The following is a 14493-nucleotide window of genomic DNA, read 5'->3' on the forward strand; positions in this document are numbered from 1 at the left end:
AGTCTTGTGCCTCAGCCTCCCGAGTAACTGGGATTACAGGCATGAGCCACCGCCCTCGGCCAACCTGGAATTCTTTCTCTGCACAGTTTCTTCTTCTAAAGGGTTCTGTCTGGCTTGTGTCTCCCCGAACTCCAGTATCTGTGTCTTCAGCTCAGTGAGACTTCTGCATTTTGTTTAGCTTCTCCGTCTCTGTGTTGGAATTCAGCAAATGGCTCTGTCAGAATGTCTGGGTGGTTGGAAGGCTCACCTTGTTTGTTTCCTTTCTGTCTTGATTACAGTCCTGTGCTACCAATTATGTCTGAAACCAGTTATTTGATATATTTACCCAGCTTTCTAGTAATGTATGGCAGGATGGCCAGCCAGTACTAGTTACTATGCTGTGGGTGGAAGCAGAAGAGTCATTAATCTCTTCTCATTTAGAGCAGGGGTCAAGTAACTTTTTCTTAAAGAGCTAGATAGTAAACACGTTAGGTTTTCAGGCAACACTGTTTCTGTTGCAAAAGCTCAGCCATGTCATTATAGCACAAAAGCGGCCATAGGCAATACCTAAGTTAGTGTGCATCATTATGTTCAAATGAAACTTTATTTATAAAAACAAGCAACAGATCCGCAGCCCATAGTTCACCAGCCCTTGATCTAGAACAATACTCCAGCCCTTTTCCCCCTGTGACATTGACTCTGTCAAGACTCCAGGCCAGTCATCTTACTGAATGCCCGAAACCCTATTTTCTCAAGATATCACATAACATATTCCTTTATCCCTTGTATTTTCTATAAAAGGTCATTGGGTCAAAGCCTTCATGAGAATCATTTTTTCACAGGAATAATGTCTTAGGTGATGTCGAAAATATTGCTTTTGAAAAAGTATCATCAAAGTCAGTGCAACTGAGTTATGATCATTCACGAATTCATTCATTCTCCCATCCATCATCCATCCGCCAAAAACTCATGATGCAGTTACCTCTGTCAGGCATGGTGCTATGAGTGCTCAACAGGATACAGTGATGTGGTCCAACTTGCCCTCAGTGGGGCTGGGGTGGGATTGGTGGGTGACACCGAAGCACAGTGCTAGAAAAGTTAGCATCTCACTCTTTATCTGGGCCAGGACCAAAGGGCTTACTTTATCTGGAACACTTGTAACAATGCAAATTCACTAGCCCCTTGGACCCACTGAAATAGAATCTCTTGATGAGACACAGAAATCTGTGTTTTAACTGGTTCCACTGATACAACAGGCCAAAGGACACTGAAGGCCAGTGTGATGAAAGTCAGTTCCTAAGGGGGAAAGCCACCTACCTGGGAGGAAGCTGCATCTTCTGATTTACCATGAGGTGTACCAGAGGTGAACATGCCTCACAGGTCAGCAGTTACCCAGCCTGCTTCCATTATAAGAGAAAAAGCATCCCGGCCTTGGGAACTGTAGTGATTCTTAACTATGTTCACAAATTATTTGTGACAACTCCCTTCAAAAGGTGAAAGCTAATTCCTGTCCCCTTTGGTGTGGGCCAGACTTAGTGATTCAATTGTAACAAATAGAGTCTAGCAGAAGTGACGGTGTGTGACTGCAAGACTAGATCCTGAAAAACCCTGCAGCATCCCCCTTGCTCTCCCTTCAATCTCTTGCTCTGAGGGGCCCCGGGCATCACGCTGTGAAGACATTCCAGCAGCCCTGTGGGAGTCTACATGGAAAGAGCTAAGTCCACAGCCAGCATGAACCAGTCAGCCATGTGAACAACTGTCCTAGTCTGTCCTAACAAAAATATTAGAGACCAGGTGGTTTATAAACAACAGATATTTCTTTCTCATAGTTCTGGAGACTGGGAAGTCCCAGATCAAGGCACTGGCAGATTCACGGTCTGATGAGGGCCAACTTCCTGGTCCATAGATGGCTGTCTTCTTGCCATGTCCTCCTGTGCTAAAAGAGGCAAGGGAGCTCTCTGGGGTCTCTTTTATAAGGACACTAATCTAATTCATGAACGGTCCACCCTCATGGTCTAATCACCTCCAAGGACCCCACCTCCAAATATCACATTGTGAATGAGGTTTCATCATATGAATTTAGGGAGGACACGGACATTCAGTCTGTAACAGTGACTATCTTGGAAGTGGGCTCTCCAGCCCCAGTCATGCCTTCAGGGGACTGCAGCCCTGGCTGACATCTTGACCACAACCTTACAGATAGCTACCCAGCTGTACCACTAGAACTGCTGACCCACAGAAACATGCAAGGTAATATATGTGTTTTGCTCTTTGAAGCAAAGAGCTTCATTTTTGACCAGTTGGTTATGCAGCAATAGACAATGAATACAGGGACTTTGCACATATTTAGGGCTACTTCTGAGATCACACTGGGGAGCCCCATCTGTCACTCCATTTGGGACAGCCAGCTTCAGAACCACATGATACAGAGTTCTGCATGCTTTCCTGTTTGGCACATGTATCTTCTCAACTGGCTGCTCAACTCATAGTGAAATTCCCGGGCAAATACCTACACCAGGCCTCCAGAGCCAGGAGTTGGGGCACGCACCCCCTGGGTGAACTATGTTTGGAGATGACGCCATTACCTCCCCATCCCCAGCTGCTCTTTTGAGACTTCTGTCTGCATGTAAGGCAGCTGGGCAGTCCTGCTTCTGGCTGGGAACAACTTTTCTGGGTGTAGAGCCAGCAGCACATATGGGTATCAAAGCTGCAACCTTTGTTTCATTAACGTCACAATCTAACAAAACCAGCTGACTGGCCAAGATGTTGAAAAATAATAAAATGATGGTTTAGTGCCAAAACACTCCAGCTGATGCAATACGGCCTATGAAGAAAAGTTAAAATTTAAGAGATCACCTATACTTTTTGTTTAGAGTGAGTTTGGGGGTGAGGGAGCAAAGCACAGTATTGAGATATTTACTTGTTGGTTTGGTTTTGTGTTTTGTGTTGTATATCTCTCTGATAGGTAGGTGATTTCTTGCATCAAAAATATTTAGGTTAATTTTCTAAAAAATTAGACTACAATCTAGTAAATAATAGGCAAAGAATATAAATAGTTCACAAAAAAGAATATTCAAACCACTTTTAACATTTAAAAAGATGCCCAGTCTCACTCATACAGAAATGTAAATTACGGCTGTCCTCAAATCCAATCTCTCACCTATCAGATCAGCAAAAATGCAGAAGTCAAATTTAGATAACACTTCTCCATTGACAAAGCTGTAAAGAAATAGGCATATTTATTTGTTGCTAATAAGTGTAAAATGGCACAGTCCTTACGGAGGAGAATTTGGCAGTATCTACCAGAATTACACGTGCATTTACATTTTAAAGTGGCAGTGACACTTTTAGGAGTTTGCACTGCAGATACACCTTCACAAATCAAAAGGAACATAAGCACAGGATGATTCATTCTGACATTATTTGTAACATTGAAAGATTAGAAACAATCTAGATGTCCATCATTAGAGGACTGGTTGAAGAAACTATGGTACAGTCACACAATGGGGCGCTATCTAGCCATTCCAAAAAAGTGAGAAAGCTCTCTATATATGGAGTGATTGCCAGAAGATACAACTAAATGAAAAAAGCAAGGTGCAGGGCCGCATATATTAGTGTGTGTGCGCATGTGTGTGTCTGTGGTGTGTATTGCAAAAAGAAAGACTGGAAGGTGGAAGAGGGTAGATGAGACAGGGATGGGATCGAGACTTGTCTACATACACGTTTTAATATAGTATATGTTGTATGTATTCAAAAATAAAATTAAATTAAAAAAACAAAATCAGCCTTAATATTGAATATAAACATGAATAAATGACCCTAATGATATATCAAATTGGTAATATGAAAACAAAGAAAAAAATATTTAAATGAGTTTAATATACTATTCTAACTTTACATACATAGATATGTTTGAAGGATAAAAATCTTCAAAAAATCTTGTTACTTAACTCAGTAGTTTTATTGTTATTAACAATATTGAATTGTAATTTTGAAACTTTTTTATGTTATACAATAAATCAAGATAAATGTGTAATAATTAGGTAAATGTGATAGTTCATTTCATGCATCAGCTTGACTGTGTTAACAGAAACCAAGATTTTCAGAGTAAGAAAAAAGAAATAAAAATGTAAAATCAAAGTGATAGGGTGTGGATCTGTGTCCCCACCCAATCTCATGTCGAATTACAACCCGCAGGGTTGGAGGTGGGGCCTGGTGGGAGATGATTCAATCACTGGGGCAGATCCTTCATGAAAGGTTTAGCACCATCCCCTTGGTGCTGCCTGGTGATAGAGTTCTCATGAGATCTGGTTGTTTAAAGGTGTGTGGCACCTCCCCTCTTCCCCCGGCCCACTTCTCGGTCCTGCTCCTGCCATGTAAGACGCCTGCTCCCACTTTGCCTTCTGCCACGAGTAAAAGTTCCCTGAGACCTCCCCGGAAGCAGATGCTGCCATGTGTCCTGTACAGCCTGTGGAACCATAAGCCAGTTAAACCCCTTTTCCTTATAAATTAACCAGTCTTGAGTATTTCTTTTATAGCAATGTGAGAACAGACTAATACACAGAGTTAAGAAAAAAAGTGTTAAGTTAAATTTGAATTGGAAATGTTAATGTCAATTTATGGTTTTAAAAAAATCTGTTAGCTCTTGAAAGTGCTGGAAATGACGCTTCAGTAGCAATGAGCAAACTTCAACTCCAAATCTTGGTTTCTAAATATATTTTCCACAAAAGGATTCAGGGCTGGAGAAATGGCTTTTCCAGGTCTAGGGCAGGGAAACAAAGTGAGCTTAAGGTAGCTTATTCTCTGGGGGACACATCAAAAATACAGAAGAACCATTAGCTAAATTTGGAATTATTTGAACATAAAAGAAAACATTGATTTAATTGAAATTCATGAGTTTATAGGGATAGGAGACAGAGAGGAAAAAACGAAAAACAAAAAACAAAAAAACAAGGGAGAGAGAGTCTCATTTGCCATTACTGGAGAAATTTTCACACCAACTCCTTGCTGAGTGCTATGGATTGAATTGTGTACCACTCCCTGCTACCTCCTAAATTCATAGGTTGAAGTCTTAACCCCCAAGGTGATGTAAAAATATTTGGAGATAAGGCATTTCCGAAGGTAATTAAGATTAAGAGAAGTTATAAAGCCCTAAAGCAAAAAGACGAGTGTCCTTATAAGAAGAAGAGACACAAAGAGTGTGGACCCACAGAGGTAAGGCCATGTGAGGACACAGCAAGAAGGTGGCCATCTGCAAGCCAAGGAAAGAGGCCTCACCAGAAACCAAGCCTGCTAGTTCCTTGATCTTGGACTTCCAGTCTCCAGAACTGTGAGAAAATAAATTTCTGTTTAAGCCACCCAGTGTGTGGTATTTTCTTATGCCAGCCCTAGCAGACTAATACTCTCTGAAAATTGGTATTTAAAGGTAAAGAAGAAATTCTTACGTGGCTTTTTAGGAACACGTGTAGTCCATCCTTGTTGATGCATGAACGCTTGCCCTTCTTTACAGAGGCCTGTGATGACATCATTGAATCGGACAGGCAAGGGTCGTTAGTGGATGCTAGAGCCATTAGGAAAAGGTTTGCTGGGGAATAGACAGGGATTTGCACTGTGCCAAAATATTACCCCAAGAGTCAGCAGCCAACATCTTAGAGTTCACACTTTGCACCCCTAAATGTGAGCAACCTCCCATATAGGGCCTTCTGATATGAGGAAGTCTGAAACATACAGCATTCCCTCTGAAGTGTTTTTGTTTAAATGTTTACCAATAATCTATGTGAGCTTTTAGGTCTATCTTCTAGTTCTAGTTTCCAGGGACACAGGGAACACAGAGCCATTTTAACCAACCCCTTGAGGAGACTAGAATGCAAGACCAATGGTAACTGGTTGGTCAGTGAAATGAAAATAAAAATGGACTGAAGTGGTAGTCAGTATTAATGCAATAAAACTGACTTTAAAAAAAGGTTGGAGGCCAGGTGCAGTGGCTCACACCTGTAATTCCAGTACTTTGGTCAGGAGTTCGATACCAGCCTGGCCAACATGGCAAAACCCCGTTTCTACTAAAAATACAGAAAAATTAGCCAGGTGTGGTAGTGTGCACCTGTAATTCTAGCTACTCAGGAGGCTGAGCCATGAGAATTGCTTGAACCCAGGAGGCAGAGGTTGTGGTGAGCTGAGATTGCGCCACAGCACTCCAGCCTAGGTGACAGAGTGAGACTCTGTCTCAAAAGATAAATAAATAAAAATTTTAAAAATTATAAAATGATAGGAATGTGGTAGCTGGGGATGGTGGCAGGCACCTGTAATCCCAGCTGCTTGGGAGGCTGAGGTGAGAGGATCACTTGAACCCGGGAGGTGGAGGCGGCAGTGAGCCGAGATCGTGCCACTGCACTCCAGCCTGGGTGACAGAGCGAGACTCCAAATCAAAAAAAAAAAAGTTATATGGATTGCATATTAGATAATAATAGTGTATCAATGTTAAATTTCCTGAATTTGATACTTGGATCATGGCTTTTTAAAAGAATATCCTTATTTTCAGGAGATAAATCCTGAAGTATTTTGGGATAAAGAATTGTAATGTTGACAGCTTACTCAAATGATTCAATATTAAGACAATAATATTGTATTAGTCAGGGTTCTCCTGAGAAACAGAACCAATAGGAGAGAGAGAGAGAGAGTGTGTGTGTGTGTGTGTGTGTGTGTATGTGTGTGTGTCACAGAGAGAAGATTTATTATGGAAATTGACTCATGTGATTATGCCGGCCGAGAAGTCCCCTAATATGGTGTCTGCAAGGTGGAGAACCAGCGAAGCTGGCTGTGTAATTTCAGCCTAAGTCACGAAACCTGAGAACAGGTGGAGGGAGGGGACCTGTAAGTCCTGGAGTCGAAACTCCCAAGCACAGGGAACTCTGGTGTGTGAGGGCGGGTAAAGATGAATGTCTCAGCTGAAGAAGAGAGAGCAGATTCACCCAGCTTCTGCTGTTTTGTTCTATTAGGGCTCTCAATGAATTGAATGAGGGTGGACCTTCTTTGGATTCACCCTCACCTAGTGGATTCAAATGCTAACCTCTTCTGGAATCACATATACACCCAGGAATAATGCTTTTCAAGTTTTTAATTTTTTAAAGTTTTTTATTTTTTGCTTATTTATTGATTTATTTTTATTGAGAAGTTTTCACTATGTTGCCTGGACTGGTCTCCAACTCTGGGGCTCAAGCAATTCTCCTGCTTCAGCCTTTGGAGTAACTGGGATTCCAGGCACATGCCACAGAACTAATGTTACCAGCTATCTGGACATCCCTTACCCCAGTCAAACTGACACATACACTTAGCCGTCACAAATATGTGTAGGTATAGATACATATTGTATATTGTAACAAATATTTTATATATACACACATTCAAAATAAATACAATGGAAACAACAAAAACTTTCAGACAAAAATACAAACTAATTTTAGCATTTTTTCCTCATAGCAAAAAACTGGAAACAATGTAGACACTTAACTGCAGGGAACTGGTGGAAAAAGTACACCAGTTTGTCAAGGATCTTTTAATCTTTTAATTTTTTTTTTTTTTTTTGAGACAGAGTCTTGCGTTTTCTCCCAGGCTGGAGTGCAGTAGCCATAACCTCTGCCTCCCAGGTTCAAGTGAGTCTTGTGCCTCAGCCTCCCGAGTAACTGGGATTGCAGGTGCGCACCACCATGCCCAGCTAATTTTTGTATTTTTAGTAGAAATGGGGTTTCACCATGTTGGCCAGGCTGGTCTTGAACTCCCAACCTCAGGTGATCTGCCTGCCTCAGCCTCCCAGAGTGCTAGGATTACAGGCATGAGCTACCATGACCAGCTCTTTTAATCTTTTAATATTACAAATAATAATAATTTCTCAGTAGCATGCCATGCTGTTTGACAGCATGTATCTACTTCATGATCTGGCTGGCAGCCAGTCTCCATAAACTCCAGAGTTTGCTTGGGAGGTGTTCCTGGCCAGAGCTGCCCCCCACTAGCCTGCCTAGGGCTACACCCCTCCCTTGCTGTACCTGGTCTCAAGACCCAGCCCCATCTAGGCTCCTCACAATGTCTCTGTAGATTCCCCAGCTAAGACTAATTCCAGGGCCATTGGGCAGTGCCATTCTGTGGTTCTTCTTTCACACACACACACACACACCCCACACACCCCTAATCACAGGCCATGCTGTCCATCCCAACTCCCTGCAGAAGAGGCTACATGCTGTGACCACTCTCTGCCTGGCTCTTCTGTGCTGCTCCCATCAATTACCAGTGCTAAGGGCATTTCCAACAGAAGTAGCAAGTGTTGAAGTGATTTTTCTTCCCAGGTTGGGGAACCAAAATTGCCTGCCCAATAGCAAAGAGCATGCTGCTCTGGTGCATGCTATGGCCTTACACTGAACTTGAAGTCTCCCTTTGAAACTTTGATAGACACTTTGCCCTCTCTAATCTCATCCCACTTCCACCTGCAGGGTTCCAGAGGGAAAGGTTTCCAAAGCCAGGAGCCTAGGGAAAGGAGTGGAGGAGACCCTTATAGGAGCTGGACTGAAATTTTAGTGTCTTTCTAGAGCTGAAGGACACCCTAGAAATGGGCGAGGATGGGAGAGGGGCAGTTGCCTACCTACAGCCACATACAGTGTTGCTAAGATCCTTTCCTAGTGCACAGTTGTGAAGGACACAGGCCTTGGCATTGGGCAGACCTCGGCACAGGTTCTGGTTCTGCCAGAGTCTACCTGCAGGACTTGTAATAACATGTTACCTTTCCCAGAGCAGCAGGGATAAGTCCATGAGACACCGCAGGGAAGTCGCTTAGAGAGGCCTGGCCTCTGTAAGACCTGTGCTTCCATCCTCACCTGCAGGCTCCTGGGGTAAACTCCAGCTTGACAGAAAAGGCTGAGACAGCAGCAGGGTCTACTGCCTGGAGGACCAGTGATATACGAGTTTAAAAGGAATTATTTCGGCAGATAGTGAAGGGAAGGAAGTCCTTGGTAAGCTTTTCCTTTTCATGAAAAGCAGCCCCCAAAATCATTTTGTTTTCTAACAAAGAGCAGCCTGTAAAATCCGGCTGCAGACGTAGACAAGGAAGCTGGAAGGTTGGACAGGCAAAGGCTGACAGCTGTGCCAATAGGAAAATGCTACCTGGGAATAGGCATGTTCAAAATGGCAGCTGTATTTGCCATTCTCTTCTCTTTGCCAGCCATGTGTACAGTAAGGAGCAGACAAGATGGTGCTAGCAGAGTAGAAAGCCCATTTGCACAATAAGATTGGGGGAAAAACCAGCCTTCCCCCACACACCGTGTAAATGTCACACCTGATCTAACCAATCTGTGGGCCCTATGTAAATCAGATGCCACCTCCTCAAGCCTGCCTATAAAGTCTGGCACAGTCCGCCGACGGCTGGCTTTTCCCTTTCGGACACCTCTGTCTTGAAAGAGAGCTACTCTCCTTTCTCCTTCCTTCTGCCTATTAAACTTTCTGCTCCTTAACCCACTGCATGTGTCCGTCTGTTTAATCTTCTTGGCGCGAGATGAGGAACCTCAGGTTTTTACCCAAAACAATTATGCTGCTTCACCAGGAGAAAAGAACAGAGTTTCAGAGCCCACATAAAGGAATCTTGGAAGCAGCATAACACCTATGGATCTGAGGGAAGGCAAGTGCACCACCAGCCGCATCTGGAGGGGGGTCTAAGACACTAGGCAGACAGAGAAATGGCAGCTTCCTGGGTGGGATCTGGGCCCCCAGGAAGACTTTGAGTTTGAGGAAGAACCTCAGCCCCTGCAGAGGCTACCCTGGCATCTCCCCAAGCCTCTCCATCTGACTGGGTTCTGACCACTCAGCCCTAACTTCGCAGGAAAAGACAGTCCTCCTGCTTCGTGAAAACCCCTCATAAATTAGTTATTTGGAGAACTTTGTACCAGCAGGTGGGATTTACTTGCTATTTCAAAAGCCTTTAAGGAAATGTCCTGGGAGTGGCTAGGCTCAGGACAACCAAGGAGGCTCCTCCGCCCCAACCCACCCACTCACCCACCCTGCCCAACTTCCAGCTCTTTGAGACTCTGAGCAGCCTTGGGAGAACACACAGTGTTTAAATGACTGCCCACTGCCCTCATAAGCCTGCTGTCTGCCCAGCCTGTCCCCTTGGGGAGGGAGGGAGGATGTCACGCTACACTCCTGGCACTGGCCTCACTTCAGCCAACATCTCCCCGGAGAGGTCGCCCGGCAGGGGCAGACGGCATTTTCAAGCAGTCACATGACGCACCCAGCGGGGCTCTCCCCCCACCAAGCATTCCTTAGGGAGGAAAAGCTGCATCCTAGTCGTCCACTTGGTTCCTCTTGGGGTGCTTGTGCTGGTGGCAGCATGCATGAGACTCCAGGAATCCCAAGTATGCAAGATCCCAGGAGGGCTTATGCCCTACAGCCGAAGTCAAAGCCAGAAGACCATGCATGGTTCCCCTTCAACAGTCCAGGACATTTCTCCCCTCAGGCCCACAGCCCCCACCATGTGCTTCCAGACTACCCTCTCTCTGGGAGAAGCTCCTATATCAGAGGCCCATGGAGCAGGGTCTTCTACACCCAGGGAGCAGCCAGCAGAAGCCAGCCCACCATCCTAACCCAGTAAAGTCACCCACCCCGATTCACCAGGGGTTGGGGGCACTGAGGGCCAGGACCGTTTTCACACTACTCCTCACTTGCAGTCTCCAGTATTGTCCATTTTGACCCAAATATCATTTTCCTCCATCTCTGCCTGTTGTGATAAACATCATCTGGTGCTCCTACGGAGCACAGTCTTGGCCTCTTCCAAAATGAAGCAGCAAAGATAAAAACTACACCTTCCTTAATGAATCCGAGATCCCTCGTCTGGAGATAGAGGGGTACTGCACACTTGTGAGAGGAACAGGCAGGTGATGAGCCCCTTGCTTTGTTTCCCAGGCCCTTGTGGGTGTCTCACCAACAGAGCTTCCTGGGACGCTGGGACAGAGAGACTGTAGGAAGCCCCCATGAGCACTGGGGGCTGGGGGCTGACTGAGAACCCACACCCCTCCCCATGAGAACCCCTAGCACAGGCTGGGACATATAAACAGGACTCCCCAGAAGGCCGAGAAGTGACAAGAGAGGTCATAATCCCAGATTATCTAGACCACAGGGTGTGACCTCTGCAGTTTATCTTGTCACCATGGGCAGCAGTTCCCAGATTCCCGGATGGTAAACATTATCTCCTGGGGTGGAGGAGGTGGTGGATTTATTGGGCAGGGAAATTTGACTTTTTCAACAATTACTCTAGGTGGTTCTCATCTTCCTGGAAGTTTAGGAAACACTGCAGGAGCTTCCTCTACTTGACAGGGCCCACACCTGAGCTCTGCATGTGCTCTCAGGAAAGATCCTGGCTGATTGGCTGAACTGCCGGGTCTCTCTCCCATGACCTAAGGCCAGTTCTGAGGTCTAATTCCTAGTTCCTGTCTCTGGACCCCCTCCTTTCCTAAGACCTACCCTGGAATGATGGCCCCTTCGGGAAAGACCCACCACCCACATTGCCTCAGTGCTCAACAAAGCACCCATATCAGAAAACCAATGGCCATATTCACACGACTAGGGCAGGTGGCAGGCACCATAACTCTTCCTATCCCCACATGAAACTCTCAGGTAGAGACTGGGTGATATTGCCTGCCCCTCAGCTTTCATCCTCTGGTGGCATGGGTGGGTCATCGCACCTGAATTTGCAGACCTCGTCACTATTTTATCTAGAGTGGGGCCATCAGACCTTCCAAAGTCATAGGAGGAAAATCTGGAGCAAGATTTGTAAGATTCTGTGTGCTGATGATAATGTCTGGTATTCCAAACCAAGTAATGCCCGTGAAGAGATACTCAATATTATTGGCCCTTAGGGAAATACAATTCAATGAAAAACTACTTCATATCAAGTAGGACAGCTATACTTTTTTAAAAATAGAAAACAAGTGTTGGTGAGAAAATGGGAAAATTAGACCCCTCACACATTGCTGGTAGAAATGTAAAATGGTGGAAAACAGGGTGGTGGTTCTTCCAAAACTTAAAGTTAACATAGGATCCAGCAATTCTGCTGCTAGGTATATACCCTAAAGAATTGAAAACAGGTACTCCAACAAATTCTTGCACATGCATGTTCATAGCAGCATCATTCATAACAGTCAAAAGGTAGACATAACCCAGATGTCCACCCATGGATGAATGGATAAACAAAGTGTGGTATATTCATACAATGGAGTATTACTTGGCCATACAAACGAAGTACTGATGTATGTTATAACACGGATAAACCTTGAAAACATGCTAAGTGAAAGAAGCCAGACACAAAAGGTCACATATCGTATGATTCCACTTATATGAAATATCCAGAATAGGTAAACCCATACAGACAGAAAGTAGACTGGTGTTTTCCAGGAGCTGGGGCACAGAGGAGGAGAAGGAGGGGCTGCTTAATGTGTGTGGGGTTTTATTTTAGGGTAATGAAAGTGGCTTGGAATTAGATAGAGGTGGTGGTTTGTATAACACTGTGAATGTATTAAAGGCCACTGAATTGTTCACTTTAAAATGGTTAATTGTAGGCTGGGCACAAGGACTCACCCACTGAATACGGCAAAGGACTGATGGAAATGAAATGGACTTCCATAACCTACAATCCCAACACTTTTGGAGGCCAAGGCGGGAGGACTGCTTGAACCTGAGGAGTTGGAGACCAGCCTCGGTAATACAGTAAAATCCCATCTCTATGAAAAATTTTAAAAATTAGCTGGGTGTGGTGGCGCTCACCTATAATCCCAGCTACTCAGGCAGCTGAAGTAGGAAGATGGCTTGAGCCCGGAATTAGAGGCTGCAGTGAGCTGTGATCGCACCACTGTATTCCAGCCTGGGCAACATAGTGAGACCCAGTCTCAAAATACATACATACATACATACACTGTTCATTGTATTATACAAATTTTACCTCAATAAAATAGCTAACAAACCTAAGAAAAACAAGTCACAGTCCACTGAGGGGGGCTTTCAGAAGCTGTCATCCTCTGCCAGCACCGTGATAGGAAAAGAACGCATCTTGCTGGGGGTAACTGATTTGGCCCAGCTCTGCTGCATGTGATTTCAGCCCCGCAATAAACATCCTCACACCTTCAGCATTTTCAAAGCCGGGAGGTTTGCAGACTTCAGCTTCAGTCTCAGGTTTGCTGAATACTGTGAAGGACTGATGGAACTGGAGTAGATTCCATAACCAGAAGATCAAACTTATTCCTGAGCCTGGCAAATCGTTTGCTTAAGTTTATTAACATAGCATACAAATGTAAAATACCCAGTTACAAAACCCAACGCTGAACCATTAAAAAGCTTCTTGATTAATATGAGGACTCAGGAATGCTTAAAAGTAATTCTACCTAGAAGTTTGAGCTCGAGCATTTTAAACAACGGCAGAAGGAAGTTTTGTTCTAATTTTTAAATGTGAATAATTAACCTCTCAGGAGGAAAAATAGCAGAATTTTAAGAGCAGTTCAAGCCAATAAATGTCCAGTTTAAAAACAGATTAGTACTGCTGGTACCAACTGCCACCCTGACTTAGCTCAGTGGCGATTCACATGAAATCAGTCATTACTTCAGGCAAACTGTTGGAGCATGCATGCCCCTTTGTTCTGCTTTCAGGCACTTAAATGCAGGAATAAACCAATTTGGGGTGAGATTATGGCTTGTGTAAAAGACAGTAAAAAATTCACGTTTTTGCTACACTAAATTTTGTTACCAAAAAAGCTGTTACTACAGATTTCATATTCTAAAAATCAGTTTCTTCCAGTTAGAAATACTATTAGTCAGCCGGGCACAGTGGCTTATGCCTGTAATCTCAGCACTTTGGGAGGCTGAGGCAGGCGGATCACGAGGTCAGGAGATCGAGACCATCCTGGCTAACACGGTGAAACCCTGTCTCTACTAAAAATACAAAAAATTAGCCGGGCGTGGTGGTGGGCACCTGTAGTCCCAGCTACTCGGGAGGCTGAGGCAGGGGAACTGCTTGAACCTGGGAGGTGAAGCTTGCAGTGAGCCAAGATCGCGCCACTGCACTCCAGCCTGGGCAACAGAGCAAGACTCCATCTCAAAAAAAGAAAAGAAAACAAAACAAAAGAAAGAAAGAAAGACTATTAGTCATTATTTCTTAAGGTTTAGATCTGGCATTAAATATATATTAACACACCCAACTTATACAATAGGCTTTGGCTAGCAGTATCCTTATAAGAATAAAAAAGCAATGGTTCAGACAGTTTTGTTCTGGTATGTCATCATACAGAAAGGCAAATCCTTCCTGAGCCTCTTGAGGAGAATCTAGTTGCCAAAGTGTCCCAAGAAATTTCCTGTCAAGAAATTTCACTATAAAAAGACTCCAGGATATCAACATGCTTGTGACTGCCCCAGCATAAAGCCTCCCTAATCATCTTCTTTCAAAAGGAAAGAAAAGGGAGTAAGAAGAGGAGAAAAGAGGAGGGGAGAGAAAGC

Source organism: Colobus angolensis, unplaced genomic scaffold (assembly GCF_000951035.1).
Source record: "Colobus angolensis palliatus isolate OR3802 unplaced genomic scaffold, Cang.pa_1.0 Scaffold49, whole genome shotgun sequence".
NCBI lineage: Eukaryota > Metazoa > Chordata > Mammalia > Primates > Cercopithecidae > Colobus > Colobus angolensis.